The sequence below is a fragment of the Macaca fascicularis genome, chromosome 2 (genome assembly GCF_037993035.2).
Source record: "Macaca fascicularis isolate 582-1 chromosome 2, T2T-MFA8v1.1".
In the NCBI taxonomy this organism is placed as follows: domain Eukaryota; kingdom Metazoa; phylum Chordata; class Mammalia; order Primates; family Cercopithecidae; genus Macaca; species Macaca fascicularis.
The window spans coordinates 175144928-175163657 of NC_088376.1; positions in this window are offsets into that span (position 1 = coordinate 175144928).

The following is an 18730-nucleotide window of genomic DNA, read 5'->3' on the forward strand; positions in this document are numbered from 1 at the left end:
TTCTTCTTCAAAATGCCCTTGATTATTCCTGGCCGTTTTCTCTTACACATGGATGTTAGGACCAGGTTGTCAAGTTTTGTGGAAAGTTTCACTAGTTCACTTTGGATTTGAGGGAGGTTCAGTTACAAAGCTGTATTTTAAGAAAGTTCATTGGCACTACATGGCAGGCAGTGTGTTAAGTGGAAAAAGCCCAACTAAGATTTGAAGACTTGGGTCATAATATGCAACTATCCAAGCTCCAGCGGACAAGCCCCTTCCTAACTCTGGGCTTCAGTTTCCTCATGTGTAGAAGAGCCTAGCTCTTGATCATACAATAGCAGACCAAAACAATGCTACTCAAAGAATGATCCCCGGAAGTGCTGCCTCAGCATCACTGGGGAGTTCCTTAGAATTGAAAAACAGAATCTGAGTCTTGAGGATGGAGCCCAGAAAACAGCTCCGTAGTGCTTCTTCTGCATGGTGGATGCGTAATTTAATGTGTCAGTTTGGGCCAGGCGCGGTGGCTCAAGCCTGTAATCCCAGCACTTTGGGAGGCCGAGACGGGCGGATCATGAGGTCAGGAAATCGAGACCATCCTGGCTAACACGGTGAAACCCCGTCTCTACTAAAAATACATGAAAAATTAGCCGGGCGAGGTGGCGGGCGCCTGTAGTCCCAGCTACTAGGGAGGCTGAGGCAGGAGAATGGCGTGAACCCGGGGGAGCGGAGCTTGCAGTGAGCCGAGATCGCGCCACTGCACTCCAGCCTGGGGGCACAGAGCAAGACTCCGCGTCAAAAAAAAAAAAAAAAAAAAAAAAAGTGTCAGTTTGGCTAAGCTACAGTACCAGGATATTTGTTCAAACATTATTCTAGAATTTTCTATGGAGAAATTCTTCAAATGAGATCAACATTTAAATCAGTTGGACCTTGAGCAAAATAGACTGCCCTCCATAATGTGGGTGGGTCTTATCCAGCCAGTTAAAGGCCTTAATAGAAAAAAGACTGACCTTCCCTTTGGATTCTAACTGCAACTCCTCCCTGGATCTGCAGTCTACCCTACAGATTTCAGACTTGTCTATGCCCACGATTACATGAGACTCCAATTCCTTAAAATTTCATAAAATAAATTCCAATTCCCTAAAATAAACCTCTCTCTCTCTTGCTCTCTCTCTCGCTCTCTCTCTTGCTCTGTCTCAAGTTCTGTAAAAAAAAGTCCACTAGTTCACTTTGGATTTGAAGAAGGTTCTGATATACATCCTATTGGTTCAGTTTCTCTGGGGAGTTCTGATGAGTACACGTGGTAAAGTTTGAGAAGCTCACCCTGCAATGTACTTGGCATTAATCCATCCTTTTATGTATGACTTGTCCAAATTCACCTATTTATGGAAGAACTGTGTCTAGAATCTAGGTCACAGGATGCTCAATTCTCTGTGTTTTGTTGTTTAATAAAACATGCTATAAAGAAAATAAACTGTTTATGTTGAGTGGGTGAGTTAAGGAGAGCAGAAATTTTATTTTCACAATGAATTAATTTAAGTGTTCCTTTTAAATAAGGAGTTCGCTTGGTAATTCATTTATAAATTTCTATATGCTTGACAGTAAAAGTATCAGCAGGGGACTGAACTGTTAGAGCTAAATACCCATTTAAGACTGAATCATTAATGAAAATAAAGTATCTCTGAAATAAAAACATAAGACTTCATAGGTTTTCAATATAAGCATATTTTAGCAAAATATTTGGTTGCCCTAAACAATTTAAGAAGCTTTTTTTTTTTTTTTAAATGAAGCCATAGCCCTAAGTGTAGAAATAAGCTGTGCATCCTCATTTGCATGGGCCCAGAAAGCACTTCATGGGGAAAATTAGGCCCTGGGGATGTGAGAGACCTTACCGTCTTAGTTAGGGATCTCCAGAGACACAGAACCAATAGAATATACAGTGCATAGATATATAAGAGGAGAGTTTATTATGGGAATTGGCTCACATGATTGTGGAGGCTGAGAAGTCCCACGATATGCCATCTGCAAGCTGAAGAAACAGGAAAGTCGGTGGTGTGATTCAGTCAGGAGGCTGAGGAGGAGTGGGCACTGGTGTGAGTCCTGGAGTCTGAAGCTCCAACATCCATGGGCAGGAGAAGACAGATGACCTAGCTCGAGAAGAGAGAGACTGAATTTACCCTTCCTCTCCCTTTTTGTTCTATTCGGTCTTTCAGTGAATTGGATGATGCCTGCTCACATTAGTGTGGGCAGGTATTCTTTACTCAGTCTACTGATTCAAATGCCAATCTCTTCCAGACCCTCCACTCTGCGCCCACCACAGTGCCAACTGTGGCCCCCACAGACACACCTAGAAGTAACATTTTTTCAGCTATCTGGGCATCCCTTACCCCAGCCAAGTAGACATACAAATTAACCATTACACCCACATCCAAATAAGAAGGGAGAGAGGATATATGGAGCTTTAGACTTCATGCACTTCCCACCCACATAGCTGGAATGTGGGGAAAACAGCACACAAGGATCTAGGGTTAGCACACAAGAAAGGATTCCATTATGCAAGCATTTTGAGATAATGGAATATACTCCGCATGACCTGTATCCAAATTCCTGCCCAGCAGGTCAGTGACCTTTGTAGTCCCTGCTAGCTCTCACATTTTATATTTCTAAATGTACGAACCTATTACTGGCAAAGAGATTTCGCTGACTTGGACTCAATAATGGATCAGGCCTTAGCAAGTAACCGGTGGATTTAGCAAAAGGAAAATTAAAAAGAGCATCTTTCCAATTGGCAGATCTGTTTTCTCACTGTGTGAAGCACAAAACACACAAAACCATGACTACTTATAACAACTGGGAGAGTCTGCAGAGAGTGAGACTAATCTTCTCATGTGGAATACAAGCCTGGACACACAGACATGTATAACCTTTTATCTTCACTGAAAAGTCTTCTGTGTTTTCAAATGGCTCTGGGCTGTCTGGGGCTGAACCGGGGCCTTGGGAGAAATTAGGCACTGACTCTCTTGCTAGGGTGGGGAGGCTGCACAGTACCAGTGGGAGAGGCACTGGAACACTGCATGAATATTTATAAGTAAAAATGTGTTAGAAGAGCTTAAAGAACTTCTATCCCCAGCCCTCCAAGAGACAAAAGAATTGTCCAAGGAAGACAGCTGACTGAATTTTTTAAGCTTTGGATATTTTTAAACCTATTATTTTTAAATGGAACCTCTCCTCCCAGCCATTGAATGGGGAATTTCAAATATATGGTGCCCCATCCCCTGCCTTTATCAGTTGTCCTCTTAGGGACCCTGTTGGGAAACTTTCTTTTGAGCTTATCAAACCCAACTCTCCAAAGGGAAGTCAACAAAGCCAGCGTGTTTCAGAAATGCATATGCTGTCATTAAAATAGCTGTCCGTTCTCCCAGAGTGCCTCCCATAAAAGCATTTTAATTCTCTAACGAAAATGTAGTTCAGCCTTTATTCTGCAAAGCCAATTTGTTTATGTTTCCAAGTTCAATCACAATCTATTTGTAAAACCTATTTAGAATCAGAGTCACATAGCCAGAAATGATCATGCTCTAATTTCCTTATTAGAGAGATTCTTGTTGCAGCTGGCAGCTTGATTTGACTGCTCCCAGAGTCTGGAGCGACATGTTCTTAACCTCTTTTCTGGATTTTGTTCATTTCTTTTAGCTTTTTACCCCCAACATACAAATATCAAGACAGAGAAGAATGATTCCAAACCTTGTTGCTAAGATGGCGGTAAAATATGAGACTACCACCTTTTTACTGTGGAAAAAAATGAACAAAATTGGGCAACTCAGAATATCTGCAGGAAACAAAAGGAAGAAAAGGTTCACAAAATACACCATGACAAGAAAGATGCTTTAGGATTCAGATGAAAGGTCAATTATTTCAAAGGACTTGAAGGGCTGATGTTTTCTGGATAATTGAATCCAGATTAAAGCAGAACACCAAAACAGCATTCAAGAAAACTTCTTATTTCATCGACTTTTTTTCTTTAAAATATTTCTCTCTAAAACAGGTGAGTCGATCTTTCTGATGCAGCAATATGAGTCTTTTCAAGACAATGTAAAAGTTCTCCGATGATGCGGGTCCTGAAGTACGCAATGGCTGCTGTTTCAGCTGGTGAAGTCTTACCCATCCTTTAAGGCAGTGGTCCTGCACCTTTTTGGCATCAGGGACTGGTTTTATGAAAGACAGTTTTTCCATGGACTGGGGTGGTTTCAGGATGATTCAAGGGCATTACATTTATTGTGCACTTAATTTCTGTTATTATTACATTGTAATATATAATGAAATAATTATACAACTCACCATAATGTAGAATTACTGGGAGCCCTGAGCTTATTTTCTTGCAACTAGACAGGCTTATGTGGGGGCGATGGGAGATACTGGCTGATCATCAGACATTAGAGTGGCAAAAGTAATGTCGTATCCTAAGGGTCACCCCTGCAGTGGATTTTCAATTGGCTACCATCTTTCTCAAACTAGATTGAGAAGTAACATGGTCTACGAATAAGTAAGTGTCAGATAAATGTGTAATACTTGTCACTGAGCCCTAAGCTTGTTCTCCAAAAGAGTCTGGAGTACAGGGAACCAGGCAAAATGGAATGTTCCAGATCTCAAAATGGAGTTTTAATTTGAATTGGGCAAATCTGGCTCTCCTTAAGGACATAGAATGGTTTTCACAAACATCCAATCTAGTATAATCTCTTTGTTCATGCTTCCAAGTCTCTTTGGGATTTCTCAATGATCCACTCTTTCTTTCTCTTTTTCTCTCATCCCTCTCTCTGTTGAAATGCCACCTCCTCCATGAATACCTTAATGCTGGTAATTGCCTGCTCAATATTCATTCATTCACCTCCTTTTTCTTACTAATTTATTCAAGGTACAAGTGTCCAATTTAAAATAATTTTCTTGACTCCCGGCAACTAGGAATGACCATATGACCCAGTTTTGGCCAATGTGATGAAAATGGGATTTACTGGACAGAACTTACAAAAACTTTTTTTTTTTTTTAAAGAAAAATCCATCTGGCATGCTCTTTTGCCCTTTAATCTTGGTCTTTGCCTTTTTCCATCTTCTTGTCTGGGACCTAGACTTAGGATTTGGAAGTATAGCAGCCATTTTACAATGTTAAGGACTGTAAACTAAGGATAACTAAATTGAAAGATTAAAGGAATTTGGACCCTTGATGACATTGCCGATTCACCACACTAGTCTTAGACTGCCTAACTCTAACCTTCTGTGACATGGGACTAGTAAACTCCTTTCCCATTTAAGCCACTCTTTTTTGGGTTTTGTTGCTTGCAGCTATAACCAATCCTGACTGATACACCCTTCATAACCAATTGAGAGGCTCATAGTAAATTCGTCTGGGATTTTCCCTGTCCAAACATACAAATCCAATAACTCCTATTTCACTCTCCACCTATATTAGTCAGGGTTCTCCAGGGAAACAGAAAAAATATATATACGAACATTTTTAATGTATATTTATGTTATTTAAAAAATACATATTTTTAAGGAATTGACTCATGTAATTATGGAAGCTTGGAAGTCTTAAGATCTGCATTCAGAAAGCTGTAGACCTAGGAAAGCCAGTGATGTAGCCAGTCCAGAACTGAAGGCCTGAGAACCAGTCCAAGGGATGCATCAGTCCCAGCCCAGAAAAAGGAAAAGACTCATGTCCCAGCCCATACAGGTAGGGGAAGTTTCCTCTTACTCCGTCTTTTGGCCTATTCAGGTCTTCAGTTGATTGGATGAAACCCACTCACATTAGAGGACATCTGCTTTACTCAGTCTTCCAATTCAAATATTATCTCAATTAGAAACATCCTCACAAACTGCTATGGTTGGCTCTGTGTCCCCATCCAAATCTCATCTCGAATTGTAATCCCCACAATCCCCAAGTGTTGAGGGAGGGACCAGGTGGGAGGTGATTGGAACATGAGGGCATCTTTCCCTGTGCTATTCTCATGATAATGAGTTCTCCCAAATCTGGTGGCTTTATAAGGCAGTTTTCCCCACTGTTGCATGCTCTCTCTCTCTCTCCTTCTCTCTATCTCCTTCTCTCTCTCTCTTTCTCACCTGCCACCATGTAAGACATGCCTCTTCCCCTTCTGCCATGATTGTAAGTTTCTGAGGTCTTCCTAGTCCATGAGAACAGACTAATACACAAACATACCCAGAATAATCTTTGGCCAAATGTCTGGTCCCCCTATAGTCCAGTCTGACATCAAATTAACCATCCCAACCACTCCATCATCTTCCCTTACATGAATGTTTGACAGGCGTTGTCCGAGACACTGGTAATCCACGTAAATGAAATTCCTGGAGATTATCAAAGCCCTCTGATTTTTAACCATTTTTAGGGTTGCCAGATAAAATATTTTCATTTGCTAAATCTAGCAACCCCATTTTGTTTGGAAACATCTAAAATGTTTTCCATGCTTTATCGTTATCTTGAACATTTTATAATGTTTATGTTTTCTGCATGTTGCTGTGATTACTACATTGTGCTTCCTATACAATGCTCTTTATTGATTCTTACTGATGTGTTTCCCCTGTATTAAATTTTTCCAATCTACAAAGTTTTTGGATATATAAATGAATATATCAGTATGTATATAAGCATATGTAGACACACACACACACACACACACGCACTTTCTCTTCTTGCCAGCTGGCACTGCTTTACTGTCAGAATGCCTGTCAACAACATCTTGACCTTTGTCTATACAATTTACTGCTGCTAATCTGTTTTTAATATGCCTATGCTAGAGTTTTGTCTAAAATAAAAAACAACTCTAAAGAATGATTTGAAGGACTAATTTATTAGTAAAAATGATGGACTTGGTAACATTTATTTTGGCTGCTCAGTCAGATAAATATTTCTAGGCTCCTGGTTCTGGATTGTGTTTGGTCGTAGTACTTGTATATTCAAGTGATCTCTTAATCAGAGAGGTACAGCTATACAGTGTTGTCTATTACAATATTTGCCCATTCGGTTTGTGTGTATGCATGCCTGTACATGCTCACGCACACAAGCACACACACACACATACACATATAATCAGGAGTTATTTGATAGTCTTTATGTCCTTAAAAATTTACCTATATGAACATTATCTGTGCTAGTATTTAAGCTCTTAAATGACAGGGAACAATTTTATTGAATTCACTTGACATCCCAGCATTACTCATTAGCTGGGCTTAACCAGTGCTCTCTGTTGGTGTGAATTCCCTCTATATTCTTGCTACTATGCAAGGACTCAAGGCCTGGAAGCACAACCATAGCCAGGGAGCTTGTTAGAAATGTAGACTCAGAAAACCCTCCCCAGACCTACTGAATGAAAATCTGCATTTTAACAAGTTCCCCAAGTGATAGTTTATCAAACTTTAATGTGTCTCAGAATCCCCTCGAGGGCTTGTTAGAACACAGGTTGCTGGGCCCACCCTCAACATTTTGGTTCCAGCAGGTCTGAGGTAGAGTCTGAGAATTTGCATTCCTAACAAGTTCCCAGGAGGTTCCCAGGTATTGACAACGGGTCTTTGGACCATACTTTTGAGAGCTTCTGCTCCAAAGGAAACATAATCACAGAACTGGCCAAAATCTATTGGCTTAATAACCAGAGGTCCGCATTTTAGCTTTTATTCATCAAGCTGTGTGACCTTGAGAAGGTCTTTTTTGCTCTTTTTTTTTTCTTGTGGGTAAATAAGACAATGTGAGGATCGATGTAACACAGTGCTTGTCTTCTCAACATCTATTTACATGTCTACTCTCTCCTCTCTGCACTGTCACCTCCTTGAAACCAGGAAGCATATTTTATAATCATTTTATCCTCAGTGAGACCATGAAGTCTCTTTCTTGAATGAGTGAATAAATGAGCAAATAAAGAAATGAATCCAAGACATGAGACGATAATGGTTGTGAAAGTGTCTTTAAAATGAAGGATATTTTTGTAATTGTTGTATATGGTGCCTAATTCTTTAAGGTGGCTGATAAACTAGTTTCAAGGACATCTATAATAATAATAACAACAATCGCAACAATTAACTTACATGGTAGTATTAGGCTCCATGCAAAAAATAATAATTGGTGGGAAAGGCATATTCAAAATACTGAGTCCAGTATGCATGGAAACCGTAAGACACCGAGAGGCATGATTTGGTGTGTCTAGAGAAATGAGGATTGGAACAATAAAACCAGACTCAAGGCTAGTCAAAAATTCTAGCAAACTGGCCGGGCGCGGTGGCTCAAGCCTGTAATCCCAGCACTTTGGGAGGCCGAGACGGGCGGATCACGATGTCAGGAGATCGAGACCATCCCGGCTAACAGGGTGAAACCCCGTCTCTACTAAAAAATACAAAAAGCTAGCCGGGCGAGGTGGCGGGCGCCTGTAGTCCCAGCTACTCGGGAGGCTGAGGCAGGAGAATGGCGGGAACCCGGGAGGCGGAGCTTGCAGTGAGCTGAGATCCCGCCACTGCACTCCAGCCTGGGCGACAGAGCGAGACTCCGTCTCAAAAAACAAAAAACAACAACAACAACAACAAAAAATTCTAGCAAACTGACAGCCAACTTCTGCATTAAGGTTGCTGCAACTTGAGTGAGTCAGAGAACTTTGGGGAAAATAACTGTGCAGTTTCAAGCTTAGCAATTTTGCTCTCTTTTTGGCGGAGGGTTGGAGAAGTAAGGAATCATGGGAGGGGCTGGGAGAGCCCACGTTTGCCTGTATCCCAACACCTATCTGTGCCAGGTCCCTCTTGGTTTATATGGCAGATGCACCCAACAGCAATAACTTAAGCATACTCTGAGAGTGACCCTATGGCTTAAGAAGAATATGTGTTTGGAGTTCTCAGCTAAAGAATCTGGGAGTGGCCAACCCAGAGATTCATTCCTCATCAATGAAGAACATCTGAACCCTCGGCCCATCCCATGGAACACAGGGTGTGCAGGGCATTGAGGCCCTTTGTTTTGGGTTAAAATTTGCCAGGCAAAGGCTGCTAGGGGAAGGGTGCTAAGTGAAAACAAGCTGCATGTTTTTTAAAAGCGGTTGTGATTCTGTCCAGCCCACTGACACTCAGTTGTCCTGTATCTAAGTCCCCTCCAAAAACCCTGTATCTCGTTTGCTGCCTCTGGGTCTCTTCTTTGGCCTCTCAAACATGGTGCCATCCCTCTGAAGTTAATAGGGTCCTGGCGTGAATGGTTCCTTGCATGACCTTCAGGTGCAACTCAAAGCTCTGAGCCAGGCCTTAGCTCTCTAACTGATTCCTCAGATCCTGCTGCTTCCAAGGGACTCAGCCTGGCTTAGAATTCTGTTCCCAGCCGACCTTGGATACAAGGTCTGACCCCAAAAGAGTTTCCAACCTTTTCGTCATCTTGGAAGCTGTGAAAGTTTCCCTGCAGGCCACAACCTTACCACATCTGATTGCAATAAAACCAAGAAGCAAATGTTTCTGCGCCAAGCAAATATAACTTTTACAAAGGAAGATTTGATCAACAGCCCTCTACGTAAGAATACGAGCAGCTGAATGTGATCAGGAACTGGCAATATCATTTTATTAAGAGGGAGTAGATGCCCTTGGTAGTTGAGAACTCAAATCTATTTCTTTCCAAAGTTTTCATTTTCCCCTGCCTTGTACATCTGTCACCCACTTGCTTGTATTGATTTAAAAAAAAAAAAAAAAGAAGATGAAGAAAAGAAAAAATTTAGCTTATGTCTAGGCTACGATGTGGTACGGTTTAATTCATGTTTGGAAAGTAGTTAGAATTTATTTGATGAAAGGTGTTGGCTGTCACTCAGAGTCTAACAGCGCAATTTCCTCGTGTTTGTTAAGGTTTTAAAGTGAAATAAAATTCAATTGGATCTGAAACACTGCTGATGGGTGACGTTTTATTTAATAAGTTAAGGAAACTAGCACATGAGATTCACTTAAGCACCTGAGTGTATCTGTGATATTGTTAAACTATAACCCAACATATCTGCAGAAGAAAAAAGGTTACAAAGCCCAGAAATATGGGGACCAGATTTCTATCAACAGATAATAGTAATGATGATTGTGGGTTCCTGAAAGGTATGGCAGTAGAATTACCAGGATTCCCTGGTGTTTTAGGCAATTTACGTAGGAAAGTTGAATGTTGCTACAACTTGTATTTACATTTACAGTTGAAATTGGTAAATCTAAGGAACAGAACATTTAAGCAGAATGTGGGTGTAGCAAACACAAACATCTATGTATTTATGTATGCAAATTAGTATAAACATTTGATGAGCTTCGAATTATTTTGAATGGCTTTTCCTTCTCTCTGATGAAATTGAATTGTCACAGTCTCCAAGCCCTCATGCTTCTCCAAGAGCTAGAGCGGCTCAAGCCCTCCTCAGTGCATACCTGCTCTTATTTGAGGCACAGTTCTAACGAGTTTGTTTAGGTGGTATCTAAACCCCTGACATGTGAAATGTGGAAAATTAGATCAGGGAGTAGCCAGTTACTCATTCTCTGAGTCTCTTTCCTCCATAAAATATGAATCATAACACAACTTAACCTAAAGGGTTGTTCAGAGGATCAAATGAGATAACGTAAGGAAAGCACTTCGCACATTTACAAAGGTTGATGTAGGAAACACTTAGACCTGGAAGAGGTCCTGATAATCGACTGATCTTCACACCTCATTTTGAAAATTAGGAAAATGAGTTCCAGAGAGGTCAAATGTAAAAGCCAAACGTTGGCAGAACAGGAAATTTGATGAAAGGAAAGAAAAACATTTGGAGACCTAGTCCATACCAGGAGTATCATACCTGTGTCATTTCTGAGCCTCAGAAAGTTCCTTATGTTATTATTTCTGTTTTCTGGAAGAAGAAAGCTCAGAGAGGTCTAGTGTGTAAGGCCACACAGTCAGTGTGTGCTAGAAATGGGTTGTACACCCATGTTTGCTTGGCTTCAAAGCCCATCCTCATTCTTCTTTCCTACTCTGTCTTAACTCTGTTTTACGTAACCAACTTGATGGTGGGTATAAAATGCTTAAAATAAATCAGAACACTCTGGAGCTATTATTACTGGGATTAAATCTCTTTAATTGTATCACAGAGGTATCCAATGGGATATTCACTTTTTAGCTGAAATCCCAATATTAATGTTTCTTTTTAACAAAGGCAGGGAAATGTGGCTCTCTTCACAGCCTTAATATGGCAGAGAATGCTAATAGAGGAGAGAAACACAGACAGGGCATGGAGGGCACAGTTCTGAGCAGACAGAGTCACAGTGCCATGTAAACAAACCCAGAGAGAGGCATTTCTTGGCAATTAGAGGCAGGTTATTTTGCAGAAAGTATTGGGGGAGCCAATCTCTGTAGAAATCAACAAAGATCGTATTTAAAACAAAATCTAAGAAATAGCAGAGATGGAGAATAAGCTCCAAATAGCATCAGAGTTCCACAAAGAGCTGCCACCATTCTAGGACTGGCTGCCCATCACCAAAACAGTGGAGGAGCCACAAGGACCAGCAGAATCTGATAGTGAACAAGTCCTGCTCATTCATCTATAAGCAACAATGACTCCCTTAGTCACGGAAGAAACTGGAGGTTTTCACTAGTCCACCTTCACCATGTATTCTTCGAGGGGATGGTTATCATTTATCACAGGGGATTTGAAATCAGATGGCTGGGTGTGAATCCCAGCTTCACTCATTGTCAGCTTTACAACCTGGGGCAAGTTCCCTAACCTCTCTGCGTATACTTCAGTTTCTTCATTTATAAAATGGGTTGAAAAATCGTGCCCACACCACATGATACTAAATAACCCACAGCATTACTGGGAGAATGAAATAAGTAAATAAGGGTATGCATGGCAGTTGGAATAGTTCCTGGCACAGAGTGAGAACTGAGTAAATCTTAGCTGTTATTATGACCTCATAGAGTTGCTTAGAAGAAAAGATGAGACAGAATTCTTGCCTGGCATGTGGCAAGTACTTGAAAAATGTTTGCCATTGTTTTATGCTTGATGTATTTATCATGTACAGGTTTAGTGGACATTTATTGTTAAACTCATCAAGTCCTAGGTTAACAAATCTGGATATAATTTTAGATAGATATCGGACTTGGCTAGACCCTACCTGACCTTTGCCACCAAGATTCTAGTACACAGAATAGGCAATTGGGAAGCGCCAGCCCCCTACCCCTACCTCCACCATGACAAGGGCTGTTATAAAAAAAGATTTCTTTCCAGTGCCTGCAATGTAATCCCTCAGTATGAGATTATGGTACACTTTCTTTTCCTGATAACATTGGTAATTAAAGGACACTAAGCACCCATCATGATTCAGCATTCTCTCCCAAAAACTCATGTGGATTAAAAGCATCACAGTATCTATATGGCATCTGATCCTTTCCCAGGAACCTCTTCCAAAATTCTCCTGCAGGAAGCAGCCCTGACCTGCAGTGTCTTGGAGTGGGAAGCTCTAATAATGTCAACAAAAGATACTTTATTTTAAAAAACCATAACTGATCCTAATAGGCAAAAGCTGAGAAAGATGAAAGTAGTGAAAAAGTAGCAGGAAAATATACGGACTGTCTTTGAACGAGTCAATTGAGATTCAGAATGAGGTTCACACAAAGGCCACCCTCCAACCGAGATTTACATGGTCTAAGTAATAAAGCAGCCACGGGGGAAAAACTCACTAACAAAAATGTTGCTTCCTCTGCTGCCTGACTGAAGTTGGAGAATGTAAGAAGCAGTGTGATCCCCAGAGAAAGTGAGAGAGTGTGGGGTGCATGAGGAAGGGGTTAGGGAGGAGAGCCAGGTCCAATGGCTCCACCTTAACCTGAGAAGTATTGAAATTATCATGAAGCAAAGAAAGCCTTGGCACCCTGTAGTCCATGACAAATGAAGCAACATGAACCATGGGACAAATCAGATGCCAGCAAAAAGTATGCTGTCTCCGGACATCTCTTCAAACCTAAATCATCATCCCAAAGGCAAGGCGTCCATGATATTAAATAACCCCGTCTTAAAATGTCCAGTGTGAAGTTTGTTTTCTTTTTTGTTTTAAAGAAGCAGCTTTGTATTCTTAGGCTGTGTCTATATGCAATTGCTTTGATCATTTTCAGTGACACGGGCAGTCGATGCAATTGAACCAAATCAAATAAGAAGTGTCCTTGGTCAAACAACTTGTTGGACCTGAGTGGCGCACTTCTCTCAAAACGTTCACACAGGTGAAGATTGCAGCGTGGCTGGCCGGCCAGTCAGGCAGTCCATCATTCAGTCAGGATATCTACACCTCCTATGGAAGAGTCCTCAGGGTACAGTGTGGCTCCAATGGAAACCTAATTTAAAGTGGTTACCAGATGACCAGCCTGGAGCCTCTCTGTCCAAAATACAGAGAACCTTGCGGCCGTGTCTTTAGTTTAACACGACTATTGGCCGCTTTGATTTCTCCTGGCAGGAAAAGTAAAAGTGAAAATTGTGCATATCCTGCTTTTGACATAATGAAGCATTTCATAAATTGAAAATCTTGGGATCCAATTATAAAGGCCAAATTGCTATTTTACTCACTCAGATAAATAGCTATGGTCTCCTTGATCTTGCCCTTTCTAATTTACCTTATCTCATGGATTCCTCACAATAACTCTATGGAAAGCATTTGTTCTAGTCAGGGATCTGTTGGTTGTGGTAACAGAAGCTCAATTCAGCTCAAGAAAACAGAAGAATGGGGGTTGGGGAGATGACTGTACAGTTATAGCGTAGTCTCACAGAATCTAGGAAAAGCTGACTGAACCATCAGGCTTCAGGACAGACTAAGTTGCCATAGTTCTGGGACCTGTCAGTCTCTCCTTGCACCCCACCTTCTTTGAGTCAAGTGCCCACCTTGGTCTCCGCAGCCTCCATTTGGAGGCAGGATCACATGGGTAAAGCAAGAGATGCCCAATTATCAGGGGCTAAAGTGAAGGTCATATTGCTGAAGAAGAGGGCAGAAGCAAAGGATTACACCCAAACAATTTGAGTATAGCAATATGATATCCATTTGTCTGATTAAAAAAAAAAAAAAACAGGCACAGAGGAGTCAGGAGGGTTTAGTTATATGGCTAGCAAATGGCTCAGGCCTTCCAAGACCATGGGTGTTGAATTCAGACAGGTTTAACTTGTAATTCTACAGCTTGCTTGCTGTTGGCTCCTGGGCAGGTTATTTAATCTTTGTGCTTCCATTTCCTTGCCATTAAAATGGGTTCATGTCAAAGGTTTGTTTTAGGATTCATTAAATGAGATAATTTATTTAACCCGTCAAATTTAGGGCCTGGAATGTAGTAGCGCATGCGCGCGCGCGCACACACACACACACACACACGCACACACACACACACACACACACACACACACAGAGTAGCTTTTCTCTCACCTCTGGAGTTGAAACCATGTCCTAAGCTGCATGACTGTTTTACCATTGAATTACACATGGTCTCCTGATGTTCTTCTTCCATGCCTATGTGCTGCCCCTCCCAAAGACTGCCAGCTTCCTGGGGACCATGTCTCATTTCTCTTGCGTCAGACACTGGGGCTGGCTGAGGACACTGGCAGTCTCTTCAAATTCTTGTGGAATTAAACTGGCTGAATTAGTTTGCATGTCACTTCTTTTCCTGGAAAATCCCCGGAGGACCATGTACCATCTTGGTTTTATTGAGTGTTTCTCAGGCTATCTACTCTGGGACACCAACCTATTTTCCCCTCTCTTTACTTCTCTCTTTCTTTCGTGCAGCTCCACCTGGAGGCCAGTGGCTTCAGTTTGTCACAAAGACAAATTTATTACAGCAAAAAAGTGCCCCCTACTCAAGAGCTGTTCAACTCCAGATGACTCCAAATGAAGAGAAGGGATTCTGAATTCTGCTTCTTGGGTATGTTACCATGGGATTTCTTTGTTGGCGGTATGGAGTAGAGGGCAGGCAATCTTTATACCACATAGATGATTGAGTAGTGTTTAAAGTGGAGAAGTACTTTTAAAGCAAGTATTCAAATTATGAGAATATATCCAGTAGGAAGTGGGTAATTGCTTGTCCAGAGATGTCTTCACATTAGTCATCTCACAGTCTCCTTTGAGTTATATGCAAAGTCTAGATATCAACACAGTGCTTAAAAGTCTCCCAGACAAGGTTCTGACTTTGAAGAAAGATACAGCATACGGATGCATTAAAGATAGATTTAGGAAGGGGAAGAAAACTCATATATAACAAACGCTATCACGTGTCTGCATTGAACTAGGCACTTTTCGTGCAGTATTTCATTTTCCTTGCAATTTTGCAAGATTAGTAATATAATTCTAATTTCAGAGGTGAGAATTATAAAGTTTATTGCCATAGGCCATACAATTAGTAGGTGATATGCTGGGACCCAGCAAGAGGGCTGCAATAAGAAGATACCAAGTCAATCTCGCTTTCTCAAACTGTTCGTTTCCCTTTTTCATGCTTTGGGCAACACCACTTGACCGCTATGGACTGAGAGAGAAGACTGGTCATCAAGGCGACTGCGTGAGGAGAACAGAAAGAAGGAATGGAGTTGTTTAGAAACCAAGCCACTGGGTTGGCCATCATTCCAATGGAAAGTTTTGCACCACAGGTTTGGAGCCATTGAAAGACCATTCTGATTAATGCAGAATGATTAGCACATAGGCTTTTGAATCAAACTGAACTGGGCTCTGCCCTTTATTATATGTCCTTGGGCAAGCTACTTAACCTTGCTAAGTCTCCATTTTCTTACTTGTTAAAAAGGAGGATAATATTAGTAACTACCTCATAAAACAATTGTGAAGATTAAATGCAATATCTTGTATGAAGTGATCCTTGCTTAGCAGCCTGGTTCATAATAAATACTCCAGAAATGTTAGCTGCCATCAATAGTGCATAATTTTAAAGAAATGGGCATTTTTTTATTACTGGAATTGCTGCAAGGATGACAAATAGACATCCTTGCTTAATAAAGGGATGTGATTCATTTACAAATAGCAGCACACATTTGCATGTAGACAATAGTGTGATAATATTCTTAAATACAGTTTGTTCAGTTTGCTCTTCTAAGAATATAAAAACATACTGCTTGCCGTTGATCCTGAACACCTCCCCCCGTTACTTGTTTACATTGTTAAATTGCTTAGCAATCTCTCTTTTAGGCTCGACTAGAGACATACAATTTCAATCAAGAGCAGGGCAAAATACCACAAAACTTAAATAAATATACTACTACCACATTAAAGATAAAACATAAAAATCACGTTTATTTTTCATCACATTTCTTTTATCTTCTCATGACTTTGACTTTCTGCAAATTCAAATGTTTTTCCTTCCCCATATAAGAGGTGAAGTTTGGCTACAGTAGCTCAGCATGTGAGTGGACCCATCTCGGGAAGGGATGGGTCTCTCTGCTCTCAGTTCCAGAATCCCATCTTGTCATTAATCTCGTACTTTTTCTTCCCTTACTATGGCACTCTGGACTAGCTCAACAATCATAGAGGGGACAAAAGGGACAGTGATCAACTTTCCCTCTAGAAAAGGATCGAAACATTTCCTTTTTATGTTTTCAAAGGACAGGAGCCCAGTCTTGTCTCATTTACTCTGTTGAGTGGAGTAATTCATGAGCCCACATCACCTAGTCCTGAAATTCCTTCAACTACCAATGTACCCCTGCCAGTAATATTCTCAACTTTCTAATGACAGACTTTCTTACCCTCTATATTACCATCCTATCTGCCTCATCTGTAACTTTCTCCAGAGGAGCTCTCACCATTGGCAAATTATTTTAAATCCTGTTTTCAAACCAGGTAGAACAATAATAATAATAATAATAATACTAAGCAAATGTTAGTTGTAATAATTGACTCAAAAGACCTAAGTCTGTTTTCCAGCATTTCTGAGGGTAGGTCACTTCTGAACTCCAGAATTGGAGAAAAAACTTCAGAATTGCTCTCTGTTTCAGGTACAGCCTTCCATAATATCTTCTCTCTTCTTCTCTTTCTCTGCTCCCTGTCCTCTTGAATAATAGATGGGATCAGAAGACCTCCCTCAAGGTTTACCTCAGGTCCAATTTCTAGCCTTGTCAGTTTGTTTGTTTGTTGCCTTGAATACATCACTTTACAATTCTGAGCATATGCCAAAGTCTGTTCAAGCTCCAAAATTTCTGCCCCTTAAACATCTGAGAGAGACTTTCATTTCTAGATAGGAACTAGATGGTCACAGCAGGCTAACACACATGTGCTGCAATAAGAAAAAAAAAAAAAAAAAAAAAAAAAACAGGTAAATTGAAAGCATCATTAAAGACACTACCTTGTTGGAAGCAACAGGAACTAGATAAACTTAAATTCCTACATGAGCTTATAATCATCAGCTGTTTGCTTCCCAAGGAGAATTTGTTCATTGCAGGTAAAGGCTGAAGATGAGATTTGGGCCAAAGAGAAGGACTTTACTGGGTAAATCAGAAATCAGCAGAAGTTGTGGTGAATGAATGGGATTGGCATAATAGATGGGAAAATAGAAGAGTGCAAAATGCAAGGCTCATTTCCATGTGTTTTGGAATGGTGGGGAAGTCTCAAAGGGGCAGAACCAGAAAGAGAAAAAAAAATCTACTGTAGTCTGCAGTGCTTGAGAAACGATGTCTTGTTAGAAATATGGGTTTACAATAAATGCCCAATAATTTTTCCTCATAAACCATTTGCCAGATTTGAACCTTTGTGGCATAGATGTCTAAGATATCGGCTCTAAATCTCTGAAGAGTAGACTATTTAGAACTGTGGAGACAGGTTGCTCCTAGGCTTCCCATCAAAAGCCCAAAATTGACCTCTGCAAAATCAGGGACAAATAAAAGGTGAACTGGGATTTGCTAAAAACTGCAACTCAACCTCCTCTCCAGCACAATCTCTGCCTGTCTGCCCAGCAGAGGATAGGAGGAACCCTTGCTGGTAGACATTTCATCTGAACATTTTCTTTGTTGTTGTCATTATGTTGTTTTGTTTGGGGTTATTTTTAATACCCAATATCTGTAAGATAACTAAAAATTACTAACATGAAAAGAAAATTGAAGGTTTGATTTGTAATCAAGAGAAAAAAAATCAAACAATAGAAGCAGACTCACAAATATAAAAATTAGCAGAAAATGACTTTAAAACAATAAAGATTATTATGTTAATGGATACAAAGGAACTAGATATGTGTTAAATGTTAAGAGTTTCAAAGAGAATTAAAATGGCTAACAAAGCCATATGGGTATTATAGAATTTGGAAAATATAATACCTAAACTTAGGAACTTATTGAATGAATTTAATAGCATGTGGGACATAGCATATTTAACTCAAAGACAAGATCAGTTTTTAAAAATGCCCAAATTGAAACACAAATGTGAGAACAAAGATAGAATAGAAAGAATGGAATAAAACATAACAGACATTGAATACACAGTCAAAAAATCTAATACTTGCATAACCAAAGTGCCAGAATGAGAGGAAAGAGGGACTAAAGAAGAAGAAATTGTTGCAGAGAAAACAAATTCGCCAAAACAAATCGAGGATATCAACCCACAGATCCAAGAACAGAGGATATCAAGAAGAATAAAAACAATGAAAACCCCATTTAGGCACATAATATTCAAAGTGCTAAAAATTAAAGACAAAGAAAAAATATGAAACAAATCAAAGCAGAGGTGGAGGAAGGGGGACACATTACTTTCAAAGTAACAACAAAACTGACAGTTGATTTTTCAG